The 14230-nt window shown below is 45.1% G+C and overlaps 1 pseudogene; it reads right to left on the reverse strand.

Moving 5' to 3' along the window:
* Positions 1 to 4092: 4092 nt before the first annotated feature.
* On the reverse strand, positions 4093 to 12107 carry LOC102945239 (annotated as a pseudogene).
* Between the last annotated feature and the right edge of the window lie 2123 nt (positions 12108 to 14230).

Below are 14230 nucleotides of genomic sequence, written 5' to 3' on the forward strand. Positions count from 1 at the left end.
TCTGGCACTGCCTTTTGTCAGTTGCTTATGCTCTGGACCTCTCCCCCTTTTCTCTGACTCAGGATGCTCCCTCTTCATGACTCAGCCCTCCAGATAGGTCGCTACATTGTCCTCCTCTTCCAGTGTGACAAAGTCCCCTCAGACAAGCTGTCCCTATGCCATCTCAGGCAGTCTTCTGTTCCAACTCCAGGTCCTGCACCACTTTGCCAGTGGCTGGTAGGGGAAACTGGGCCTGCCTGCTATGCCAAGTTCCAGCCCCCAGACCCTATGACTAGCAAGCTTGGTCTGCTCAGTATCACCTCCAGTTATTGTTTCCTTGAGCTCCTTCTTACCCCGTTGCTTATTTCTGAGTTTACTACCAGAGCTTCCTCCATGTCCTGAGGCTACTTCACCTCTCTAGGCCTCTTGCCAGACTCCCCAGTCCAGGGCAGGATTACTGTCCCCCTGGATTTCCTCCTTGATCCTGGCCAACGCCCTTTCCCTCTAGGGAGTGACTGCAGCCCTCCTCGCTGCAGCCCCTTCGTGCTCTCACTGGCTTCACCTGCTATTAGGCCCTATGACTTCCTGGTTCCCCCCCAGGTGCAGCATTTAACGTTAATATGCCCTTCCTAGTCCACAGATCCCCACTCAGAATTTCTATGGGGTGGCCACCCCATGACACCACAGTTAGAGCTGGTTGCAAATTTTCTAACAGAAGGTTATTCTATCAGAAAATGCCAATTAATCAACAGTGAAACATTTCAGAAACGTGTCAATTGTGGCATCTCTGCCAAGTTCCCTGTCAGCTCACCCGCCCACCTGGCTCCTAAACAACCTGTCCGGCAAGCTGCCAGAGCTCCTAGGCTCCCAGACCCCTTAGTAGCCTGGGCTCCCAGTATCCCTGGCTCCTCAGCAGCCCCCCTGGCAAGGAGCTTGGCAGCCAGGGTTTCTAGCTCCTTGTCAGTCCACTTGGAGGATTGCTGCAGCAGCAGGGCTCCTATGGTCATGGCTCCATGGAAACCAGGCTCCCAAATTCCCTTGCTCTCCAGCTTCTCCTGAGACAGGGACATGCATCCTGGAGATGAATGCATGGCTGAGCAGATGGTGTTGACAGGAGAGCTTTGACTTCCTCCACTATAGGATTCTGGCTGGGAAGAAGGTCTGCTGAAAAGAGATGGGCTCCAGCTAACCAAGAAAGGGAAAGGCATCTCTGCCCACTAAGTCACTAACCTAGTGAGGAGGGCTTTAAATTATGTTCAAAGGGGGCAGGTGACAAAGCGTACAGGTAGGTATAAAAAAGGCGACATTAACGGAGGGCTAGATGCTGGGGGAAGGGGATTACAATAGGGTGACAGGAGCAACAAGTGGGGAAATAGTGGGGGGAATCTGCTCAATACTTAGGTGTCTACACATAAATGTCCGGAGAACTGGGAATGAAAGGAAGAACTGGAAGTGTTAATACAAAAACTAAGTAGTGACTTAACTGGCATCACTGAGACTTGGTGGGACAAATCTCATGACAGGAACACCGATGTAGAGGGGTGTGGCTTGTCCAGGAAGGACAGGCAAGTAACAAAGGAGGAGAGGTTGCATTACACACCCAGAATATACACACTTGTTCTGAGGTCCTGCAGGAGGTGAGAAGCAGCAGAAAATGCCAATTCATGGAAGGTGAAGTGCTTCACAGGAACATGTTGATTTCCACATATCTGTCTGGTGAGCTGCCAGGAAACAGGCTTCCTGGAATTCAAGTGCAAGGGTCCCTGGGTCTGTAACCCAGATCTGCTGACTGCTGGGCAGCTTCTGTGTACACACCGCCATTCACAGCAGCCTGTGAGTCCTACGGGCTCAATCAACACTAGGTGTCCCGCTCACAGATTCTCTTACTGGTGGTGCCTACCACAATCCCTGACTGGCCCAGCCATGTTATTTAAGGCCTACTCAACATGCGTAAGCCTATAAGAACTTGGCCCTGAGTAAGCTGCATCATTTACCCCTTTTTGTATTGGGTGCTTCCCCCTCCAAACACCACCCAATGTCTCATCCATGCATGTTCACAAAAAGTGAAGCACTTCATAGGAACATGTGGATTTCAGCATATCTGCCTGGTGATCTGCTGGGGATACGGGGCTTCCTGGGCTCCAAGACTCATCTGTAGCCTGGGCCCCCTGTATCGCTGGCTGCTCAGCAGCCCACCTGGCAGAGAGCACCACTGATGCAGCTCCGCCGCTGTAGCTCTTCTGGTGAAGACACTCTAAGCTGACGGGAGAGAGCTCTTGCATTGGCTTAATAACTCCACCTCTGTGGGAGGCAGAAGCTATGTAGCACTGCCTACACAAGGGGTTAAGGTCGGTATAACTACGTTGCACCGGGATGTGGATTTTTCACACCCCTGAGTGACATAGATATATCAAAGTAAGTGTGTAGTGTAGACCTGCATTTTATTAAAGGAAGAAAGATCCATAAAGTCCTGCCTCCTAACTGTTTCTCCCACTGTCTGGGGGACCTTGTGTCACCAATGTGACATGTCACACTGCACAAACCTGGGAACTAGGAGGAGGTGGGGGATCACTGATGACCCAAAGCAGAGAGAAGGGTTGGGTTTCAAGGCAGGATTTGCTGGAGCAGAGAGAGCACTTGATGAATGAAGACAGTCCCTTCAGGTACAGGGGCAGCAGAGTGGCTGGCGTGATGCCAAGAGATGGGAAGAGGAGAAGAAAAGAGGAGGAAGACAGAGAACAAAGAAGCACATGGGGATGTTCTAACCTATCTTCTCAGGGTGATGTATACACCATGCTCCTTGGTGTAAAGGCAATTTAACAGTTTGATGATACATGATGCGATAGGGTCAGGCCAGATGGCTACAGGAGAGTAATAGAAGGCAGATATATTAGCCCCAGGTTAAGTAGGTCCCTTTTTCCTGGGTAAGGTAACAGGGAAGGTTCCAGAACAATCAGGAGCTTTCTGGAAACAATTAAGGCAGACAGGCTGATTAGAATACCTGCAGCCAATCAAGAAGCTGCTAGAATCAATTAAGGCAGGCTAATCAGGGCACCTGGGTTTAAAAGGAGCTCACTTCAGTTTGTGGTGCATGTGCAAGGAGCTGGGAGCAAGAGGTGCAAGGAGCTGAGAGTGAGAAGGCGTACTACTGGAAGACTGAGAAGTATAAGCATCATAAGACATCAGGAGGAAAGGCCTGTGGTGAGAATAAAGAAGGTGTTGGGAGGAGGCCATGGGGAAGTAGCCCAGGGAGTTGTAGCTGTCACACAGCTGTTACAGGAGCCACTGTAGACAGCTGCAATCCACAGGGCCCTGGGCTGGAACTCGGAGTAGAGGACGGGCCCGCGTTCCCCCCATCCCCCAAACTCCCTACTTGATACCGGAGAAGTTGAACTGGACTGTGGGTTCCACCAGAGGGAAAGGTCTCTGGCCTGTTCCCCAATCCACTAGGTGGATCAGCAGAGACTGCGGGGATTGTTCTTCTTCCTTTCTCCATGCTGGCCAGTGATGAGGCTAACTGAGTGAATGGCAGATTTGAGCTACGAAAGTGGCCAGACTGAGGGCTGCCATGAACCTCTGAGGTGAGAAAATCCACCAATAAGGACAGGACCCACCAAGGCAGAGGAGGAACTTTGTCACAATGATCATACATCTTCTCTTGCTTTCTCTACCTCCCAGCTTGGTCCCAAGCCTGGAATATGTATCAGAAAGCTACATAAATATGTCAATATATAGAAGTCTTAAGGTGAGTTAGAAAATTGATGAGAAGCAACTTTATTAACACTGTGCTTAGTTTAACTTGCATGAACGAGTAGGGGAGGGAGAACTCTAGTTCAGTCTGAAGCTACAGACACTCTGCCTATCAATGCAAGATGCCAAGCCAAAAGCATTACATCATCTCAATTTATTCTCATTGGCTGGTCAGAGCTCAAGAGCTGGACACAGTTACTAACTCCTTGTCAATAAAGAAGCCTTACGGCTGCCTAAAGAAGTTTCCATAGTTGTCAGCTACATCACAAATGAAGTGAAAACATACCCAGCTTCTCTTCACACCTGAGCCTGTCTGAGAACACTACACGATTATTGTACATGACTTTTTGAGTCAATTGTAGGGTTAATTTTTGATATTATACTTAATTTTGTTAAATCCAAGTTACATAAAAAACTAGTAACTTATCTGTTTCAAGACAATAAGTTCATTTCTCTCACTGTGTATGTGAGTCCAAAATAAAAAAAAAAATCAAATTCATGCACAGGTTTGGGGTATTGAGGTAACCTTTATCAAGGAAGAACACAGAGCTGGTATGATTTTGGTGCAATTGATGCAAAACTCATCACGGGCATTATATCAATGTCTTTGGGGTCAACGAGAGGTTTCAAGGTAAAGTTCTGCAAAATCATTGTCAGTACCAAAAATAGCTCCATCTGAGGCAGACCCACTCCCATGCAAATTCCTTTCCCTACAATGAAAAAGTAATTTTGAGTTGATCCTGGAGATCTTTCTCTGTAGCACATTTTAAATACTTATTATGGAAGCAAAATCTCAGGATTAAAATTAGATGCACAGAGTAATTCAGGGCAAGTACATGGAGGATAATGGCTATCTCTGAGTTCAGGAAGGTATGAAAGCAATCTCAGAACTGTTAGCAATTATCTTCAAGAGCTCACGAAGGATGGGTGAGGTCCCAGAAGACTGCAGATGGAAAAACATGGTACCCAGCTTTAACAAGGGGAACAAAGAAATTAGGAAACAATCAATTTGTAAGCACCTTGAAGATAATAGGGTTATGAGGAAGAGCCAGCATGGATCTGTCAAGTGCAAATCAAGCCAAACCATCCTGATTTCCTTCTTTAACAGGGTTACTGGCCTAGAGAAGAGAGGCCATTAGCAAACAAGGGAAATGTGGTCTAGATCAGTGGTTCTCAAAGCCGGACCTTCGCTTGTTCAGGGAAAGCCCCTGGTGGGCCGGACCGGTTTGTTTACCTGCCACGTCCGCAGGTTCAGCTGATCGCGGCTTCCACTGGCCGCAGTTCACCGCTCCAGGCCAATGGGGGCTCCGGGAAGGGTGGCCAGCAAGTCCCTTGGCTCGTGCCGCTTCCCACAGCCCCCATTGGCCTGGAGCGGCAAACCGCGGCCAGTGGGAGCTGCGATCAGCCGAACCTGCGGATGCGGCAGGTAAACAAACTGGTCCGGCCTGCCAGGGGCTTTCCCTGAACAAGCGGCGGACTGGATTTGAGAACCACTGGTCTAGATGAAATTACTATAAGGTGGGTGCACAACTGGTTGAAAAAACTTACTCAAAGAGTAGCGATCAATAATTTTCTTTCAGACTGGGAAGATGTATCTAATGGGGTCCTACAAGGTCTTTCCTGAGACCAGTACTAGTCAATATTTTCATTAATGACTTGGATAATGGAGTGGAGAGTATGCTTATAATATTTGCACAACTATAATGCAAAACTATAAAATGGCTAAGCAGTAGTTCTACTGAAAAGGATTGGGGGGTTATAGTGGATATAACCGTTAAATATACGTCAACCATGTGATGCAGTTGCAAAAAAAGCTAACAACAGCGTGGAGTGTATTAATTGGAGTGTTGTATGTAAGACACAGGAGGTAATCGTCTTGCTCTGCTCAGCACTGGTAAGGTCTCAGCTGGAGTACCCTGTCCAGTTCTGGGCATTACACTTTAGGAAAGATGTAGAAAACATCTTTAGGAAAGATAAATTTGAGAGAGTCCTGAGGAGAGCAACAAAAATGATCAAAGATGTAGAAAACCTGATCTATGGGCATGTCTAGTCTTGAGAAAAGATGACTGAGGGGGGACCTAATAACAGTCTTCAAATATGTGAAGGGCTGTTATAAAGAGGACTGGAATCAATTGTTCTCCTTGTCCCCTGAAGGTAGGACAAGTAGTGATGGGCTTAATCTACAGCAAGGAAGATGTAGGTTATATATTAGGAAAAGCTTTTAAGAGTAATTAAGATCTGGAACAGGCTTCCAAGGGAGGTTGTGGAATCTCCATCACTGGAGGATTTTTAGAACAGGCTGGACAAACATCTGCCAGGGGTGGTCTAGATTTATGTGGTCCCACATCATGCAGGGGGCTGGACTTGATGAACTCTCAAGGTCCCTTCCAGCCCTACATTTCTAGGATCTCTCTCCTGATGACTACGCAGTTGGTTTTGTCCTACTGTATGTTTTGTACTCCCTTCAATTTTAGTGTTGTCTGCATGTTTGATCATGGATTAATTTATACCTGACAGACACCACACAAAGTAAGACAAGAAGTTGCCAGGCAGAGCGAAGAGAAGGGAATGTGTAGTTAGTCAAAAAACTCACTTCAGACGAGCAGAAAGTAACACTTTTTAAAGACTGATAGATGCTTTGCTAGTGTGAGAGACTCTTCTTCATGGGCCACCTGAAAACACTATACACTAAACAGTCTGAGAGCCACGAGGAAGTTCAAGGCAAAGCTAGAAGACAGTCTGGGATCTGAAATAAAAACGGCTTCTTTTACCTACAGAAAAAGGCATGAAGAAGTCACTCTTCTTAAAGGCACCATTTTCGTCCAAGAAATGTCCCAGGTTAAATTGCTCTGGGTTTACAAATTTTTTGCTGTCATATAGAACTGACTTCAGTGCAGGGAATATCGTGGTGCCCTGAATTCACAAATGCAGGAAAAAAGAGTTAAAGTGGATAGTATCCAGAAGAGAGAAGCCTCCAAAATTCACTTGAGTTAGACTGTGAGACCCATCTTTGTTTTTCTTCATTTCCTAGAATCCCCTGAACGTCATGTTTTCAACCAGAAGCAGAAATATTAAAATGTCTTGAGCACAGCTAATCCCACTGAACTACAGTCCACCCTTTGTACCTCCGTGCCAGTAATACACTGAGTGCCTTTGGGCGAGGCACTTTGGGCAAGGAACTTTTCTTCTCAGAGCCCTTGCTAGAGTAGCAAGTTTATTTTACCTCTGTATTTGGTACTGGTGAGACCGCTGCTGGAATACTGTGTCCAGTTCTGGTGCCACAACTCAAATGAATAAAAGATTAGAAAACATATTTTATAGTGTGTGATGGGTTCAGTCACAGAGACCCCCCCCTTGATGCTGTCACCTGACATGCTGGAATTACCTCTGAGCCCATTTTCCACTGCCAGCTTGGGAATCCAGAACCCTGCCTTGTTGAGTCAGACATGCTAGCCTGCTGCAACAAAGGCCCAGGTCTGGTCCACACCCCCAAAGCTGCAGACTTTAACCAAAAACAGCTCAGCAAGTCACCTGTCTCCAGCACCCAGACAGGCAGCTCCCAATGGGATCCAAACCCCAAATAAATCCGTTTTACTCTGCATAAAGCTTATACCGGGTAAACTCATAAATTGTCCACCCACTGTAACACAGATCGATAGATATGCACAGCTGTTTTGTGCATCTTCAGTCTTTCCAGAAAATATCTTCTGAATGCCCCAACATTTTTAAATATCCCCCAGGGAGGCCCAGGCATGTAATCCATGAGAGTTGGGAAAAAATTGTACAACTATAAAGGTTGAAAGAAAAACACAGGTTGATTTATCTGGACACAACAGATAATCATAGCGTGCACTCAAATTACTCAACTACAGCAGTACAATACAGTACTTCTGAGGCACCTTCTATCAAAATGGATTCAACAGAACGTTGCAAACTCCACTAAGTCAGACTATTGAACATATACAAATTCATCACAAAAATCCCAGTGACATTCAGTTATATCAACTAAGATACATGCCATTTTTTCCAACATAACACACATCCTTTTCTTGAAAAAACAAACAACTCCCCAAACTTAGCTCTAACCACAGATTTTCTTAGGCAGGTATAAACCATTATAGAATTTAAAAGGACACTACACCTTAGACTTCCTGAGGTAGCAGTTAAAGGGCCAAATTACCTGCTGGTGTAACTCTATTTCTTTTGACTGAACTATGCCAGCAGAGAGTTTGGCCCTTCATTGTGCATTTCGTGAGGTTTTCAGGGATGGGGTGAGTGTGTGGTGGCTGGCTGTGAACTGGAAGTGAAAGGAAGTTTGCTTTGGAGGTGAGGAATGTGATCACATTCACCTAGCACATTGCAAAAGTCCTAGGGAATGTTTTGATGTTGATATCAGTGTTTTTATTGGTGATTTCCTTGATTTTTTACCAATTGTGTAGATAGAGAATGTCCTCGAGCAAACTTAATTCTGACCTAACGAAGTGTTTTGTGTGGGAATTTAAACAATACATAGAAACAAGTTTGAGGCTGGGTTTGGTAGCAGCAGCAGCTTAACAAGGAGAAGGAGACCATTATGGGAATCTGAAATAACACTTGTTTAGTGAAAATTAATAGTTAAAGAAAGAAATCTCTGTCCCCTCTCCCAGTAAAAAGGAGAAGAATAGAATAAATACTTGAACATACCACTGTCCAGGGAGAGCACTGGAGCTTGCCATTTTCCTCTATAAGATTTATTAAAGTCACAAACTTCTTATCTTCATAGTCAAACCGGTCCCCAAAGATGATGGAGCAGATGACGTTGGAGACAGCATGGGTGAGGAAGAGGGTGGGGTCAAAGGGCCGCCCTGGAGCAAAACAAAATTCAAAAAGAGTCAGTTTTAATTCTGTGTTTTCACCCTCAGCATCAGAGTCACTGACAGCACAGGGATGTTGTGGATTTTCTACCCCAGGGCAAGGTGGGGCTCATTGTAATATTCCCTGAGGAGGGTGGGTTAGGGCTGCCCCAATCCCCCACCTTACCTCTCACATGCTAAATTAAACACGTGCCACTTTTTTTTCTTGGCAATCAGTTTTCACCGTCTGCTCTGCTGCTCTCTGCCTGGCACACTCTGGTCTGACCAGGGGCCATCAGTGCCTCTCTGAGTGACACCTGCCTGTCTGACTTGGGGCCCATTTAACAGAAAGAATCCCAACCCTTTCACAAGAGGATCCTGCTCAGAGGGCTCTGCCTGAGTCATCACTTGTGTTTTTTAGCATCATTACTATTTAGCACCATTGTAAAGTCAGTCTTACTATATCTTGCTGAAACTTAGAGACATACTGAAACCTCATTATCTATACTCCAAGTTCTCATAAACAGCTGCCTTTAGACAAATTCTCAATATCAGATGGGTTAAAAAAATCACAAATGAAGAACTCTGGAGGAAGATGAAACAAAAACTGATGGGACAGGAATGAAACTGGAGATGACTACAACATATAGGACAAAAGACCTGAATATCATCATAAGACAGGCATTGGACTGGAACCCCCATGGCAAGAGGCAATAGGTAGACCATGAGTAAGTTGAAAATGCACAATTGTTAGTTATCAGATTGACATTGGAAGACGCTAAGACTGCAGTAGGAGACTGGCAAAGATGGAAGGCGCTGGGGAAGGCCCTATGTTCCGCAAGGAATGGAGAGGAATACGATAAGAGAGAATGAGTGAGTGTCAGTTATGAAGCACTGTAAATGTACACCGTGATTTCAAACATTCCGATGGAGCCCATCGCTATCAAAGGTAGGTGCCAAATATGTATCAGACATCTAGCCGAGAGAAAATGAGAAGCAGCAAACTGTAGGCCTGGGTGTCTTGTTAACCCAGCACACTGGAACTAACCCGCTCTAATATGGCTCACTGTGTTAGGGTCTACAAACTCTAGACAAACATTTTCAATTTGCTCATTGGTCACAGATCAGAGGGGAGAAAATGTGAGAAAGAAACAGCCAGAAATGGTCATCTCTGGAACTTTTCACACATCCTTTCCCATTACATTAACACAGGTTGTTATATATGCAGTTAATGGCTTGAGTTATTAGACGTTTGAACCAAATAATTAATATAATGAAAAACAGAAAGACAAGAGTCTTTGACTCCTCAATTTCCAACAGACATGAAACAATCCCCACCGTGTGTGTTTCTGAGTCTTTCTACCAGAAAACGGGTTTCTTCCTGGATACGCTCCTCAATGCTTTTCTTCCCCATCCCAAAATTTCTCAGATTAGCCAGGGCAAATCAGTGGAGCTGCTTCTATCGTTCCCCACTGCTGAAAACAATACCTGGAAATGGGAAGAGAACAGGAATGAAAGGAGGGAGGGCCAGACTCAGTTTGCCTCTTTGAAATATACCCAAACATTGGTGAGTCAAAGGTTCCATTTCAACTTAACTGATATTGTGTCTGTGTTCTACTAGGGAGACGACATTACAGCTACATTGCAAATACTGATTGCAGTATTGCTGTTGCCATGTGGGACCCCGGATATCAGAGAGACAAGGTAGGTGAGGTCATATCTTCTATGGGACCAACCTGTGTTGGTGGAAGGATAAGCTTTTGAGCTGCACCAAGCTCTTCCTCAGGTCTGCAGCAGGTAATTAGAGTGTCCAAGCTAAAAACAAGGTGGGACAGATCGCAAAAGAGTTTCACATTTAACAGAGACACTGGTTTTTTGGCCCATTGCAATGATTTATAAGACACCCTGCTGATTAACCCTCCATCATCCCACCACTGCAGAGGTGTTAATTTTCCATTTCATGTTTATAGGACACTTCATTTTCAGTGGTTTCCCAGAATGTGCCCAAGTTACAAGCCTTTGAAAAAAATCACATTTCACACATGCTCAATAGAGACTTCTTAGAGTTTAGCAGCTAAAATCGCCAAAGGTTCTGTCCTCCCGAGGCATGAACCAGCACCTCACAGATCCTGGTGCCTGTCTATATGTGAGATGAAAACCCACTACTGCTATCAGTTACTCCATTAACTCAGTGCCTATGCACCTACACAGACATATCTTAATTCTAGCATTCCCTAACTTCTGAGTGCTTGACTTTACAACCTTAATAATGTTGCTTTCAAGTAACTACACTGAAGGTTGTTTTCACAGTCACTGTGATTCTAATATAACTATAGTTCACTTAATGCATAAATCAGATAAAAGACTTCCTGAAAAGGACATCTTGGTTCCATATTTATTACTCCCTCACTACTAAAGAACCTTAAAAACCGAGGGTCCCAAATAAAACAATAATAAAAATAATCCTTCTCCAGCCAAGGGATCTGCCTAGTTAGTGAGGACAGGTGAGGAAGGGGATAGGAATTTGTGATTTGTTCTCTCTTTGCCTCTTCAGCCCTGCTCTTCTGGCTGCATTCTGTGCCTTGTAGGGTAGGTTGGCCTGACCGTTTTCTCTCATAAACCTTTAGTGAGATGCTAGGAACCATTCATGTCAGTGAACCAGTGATGAAATGGGGATTGAGCTCTTTCCTGGAACCAACAGTATTTATCCAATTTTTACTACCATATTAATGAAACTCCAGCTGTTTCCCTTTTCCCTTCTCAGTTGCATTCTCCCCATACAGAAAACATCAGCTCTATATGCTGACGTTACTTGAAATGTACCTGTTTCTTTGGCATGTTTGTCAAATAATGGCATACTTCCTCTTCCACTGAACTCTTCCCCGAGACTGATCAGAGCTTCCTTCAGAATCTCATGTCCATACAGCACCACAACCTGTTCTGAACCTAAGTATATTGTGAAAATCGAGCCGTACTTTTCACTGAGCTGTAAACATTTAGCACAAAGACCAATAAGTTTTAACTTAGATCCACTTATATAAGGATAAGAATGTGAGTTTGGTTAACCTTTAAAAAAAACGTTGTGACCCTCCCCTCCCCCTTATACTGAATCTGTACAACTCTTGATTTCAGACTGAAACATTAAGACCCTGAGATGCATGACATGATGTGACCGGGAAGTCAGTGGAAATATTCCCATTTATTTCAGTGGGATTTGGATCAGGTTCTGTGAGAAATTATTGAAACAGGATGTGAAGGGACAGTGCAGCTTAAAAGAAAACCAGTGATTTCAAAGTTTGGAAATGCAGAGCTAACATCGAGTCATAGGTTGTAAGGCAGAAGATTCCAGATCTTCTCATCTGACGTCCTGTCTAGAACAGGCCAATCACCCAGTTAACCATGTATTGAGCCCAATAACTTGTTTGACAACCATATCTTCCAGAAAGGCACCAAATCTCGATGTGAAGACCTCAAGAGATGGACAATTCACCACTTGGTAGTCTGGTCCAGTGGTTAATCACCCTCACTATTAAAAACATACCTCATTCTGATTTGGGTTTGTCTGGCTTCAACTCCCAGCCATTGGTTCTTGTTCTGCCCTTCTCCTCTACATTAAACAGCCTTTTAATAGCCGCTATTTTCTCCCCTTGAAGGTACAGCAGAACCCTGTTTATCTGATCTAACAGGGACCGTGGCCCGATCAGATAATCAAAAATTCGGATAATCCGGAGAATGGGACAGTGCACGGCTGCAGTTCCATCTAGTAGCCACAGGATAGAGCACCCACCTGTGTGTGCTGGTTATTTGGTTAATATGGAGAGCCGGATAATGGACGGTTGGATAAACAGGGTTCTACTGTACTTATTGCTTGTAATCTAGTCTACTCTCAGCCTTCATTTTGAGACGTTAAACAGAATAAGCTGTTTAAAGCTCTCACTGTAAGGCATTTTCTTCAGCCATTGAATCATTTTTGTGACTCTTCTCCAATTGTTCAAAAGGTGGTGACCAGACCTGTAAACAGTATTCCAGTGCCAATCTCACCAATGCCTTACACAGAGGCAAAATCATACCCCTACTCCTATTCACTGCTTCCCTGTTTATACACTGGAGGACCACACAAGACCTTTACGTCACAGTGTCATATTGGGAGCTTGTGTTCAGTGGTTTGTGGTTTGTTCACTGTGACTCCTAAATGCTTTTCACAAGAACTGCTTTCCAGGATACTGTCTTCCACTCTGAAGCTAACATCACCCAAACAATCTTAACTCTGTCCCTCCATTTCTTTCAGGGCTGACCTTTTGTTATCTCAAGACCAGACTAACATAATGTGCCAAGAGAAGCAAGGGCTAACGCTCATCTTAATTATCAGAGGGGTAGCTGTGTTAATCTGGATTTGTAAAAGCGGCAAAGAGTTCTGTGGTACCTTATAGACTAACAAACGTATTGGAGCATGAACTTTCGTGGGTGAATACCCACTTCGTCGGATACATGCATCCGACGAAGTGGGTATTCACCCGTGAAAGCTCATGCTCCAATACGTCTGTTAGTCTATGAGGTGCCACAAGACTCTTTGCTGCTCATCTTAATGGCATTTCTGTATGTGTGTCTGTCTGTCTGTCTGTAACATGCTAGTTCTTGAACACTGCATCCCGTAGATTCCAATGGTTCAGGGAATGTTCTAGGCCTCAGTGATCAGAAGTCTATTGATTTTGGTGAAAACTGGAAAAAACAAAAGGGCTAAACTGTGGACACACAAACCGTTGGACATTTGGTTGGCAAAGCCAACAGCTTCAGCCACCTCTATGACTGTCCACAGAGTAAAGTACCAGTAGACAGCAGCTATTAAAACCTTCCAGCATAACATCCCTCATCTCAGTTCTGCCGATCTTTCCAATGCAGATTTCAGATTCTGGCACCCTGAAAGACAAAGAAATGAACAAAGAGAAGGAGAAAGAAAAAACCAAAATGGTGGAGGGAAGGGGAATGGGAAGGCCTTGGTGGAAGGGGGCAGTAGGGGTCCACACAGAGACCCTGGCATGGGAGCCAGGATGGGGGACAATGGTTTGGGTAAATGGGGGCACAGAGAGCCCCAGCCATGGTTGGGGGGAAGAATTGGGGACCCTGGATGGGGGGGGAGAGTGCTACAGAGAAAATTGGGGAGGGAGGAGACTAAAGGGGGCACATAAAGTCCCTGGCTTGGGGAGAAACTGAAAGACCATGGTGGGGGGATTGGGCAATGGGGGATACAAAGAGCCACTTGCACAAGGGAGAGGTGGGAGTATTTAGGGAGTCCCTGAAACAGAGGGGGAAGGAAAAATGGCACACAAGGAGTTGGGAGTATCGAAGAATTCAAGGAGCCCTTGATGAATGCCATACACTCAGCCTATAGAAGGCGACCCTGTAGTGTAGTAGGGTTATACCTTGAAATTATCCAGAGTCTGAAGCTGGTGTCAGATGCACTAGCTTGATAAGTGAGAGGACCTTGATGCTGAGACCATATTGCACCAGTGCTCCAGGACCAGACCAGTTGTAGAATCTTACTGATGAGCAGACTGGTGTCAGGATAAACCCTTTATTATGGGCAGAACTATGAGGTAGTGGGATTTCCCACGGTTCTGAGTAGCTGCATCCTGCCCTGCCCTGGGCTGCTTTGTTTCTGGCCCAGCAGG

Source organism: Chelonia mydas, chromosome 7 (genome assembly GCF_015237465.2).
Source record: "Chelonia mydas isolate rCheMyd1 chromosome 7, rCheMyd1.pri.v2, whole genome shotgun sequence".
Lineage (NCBI taxonomy): Eukaryota > Metazoa > Chordata > Testudines > Cheloniidae > Chelonia > Chelonia mydas.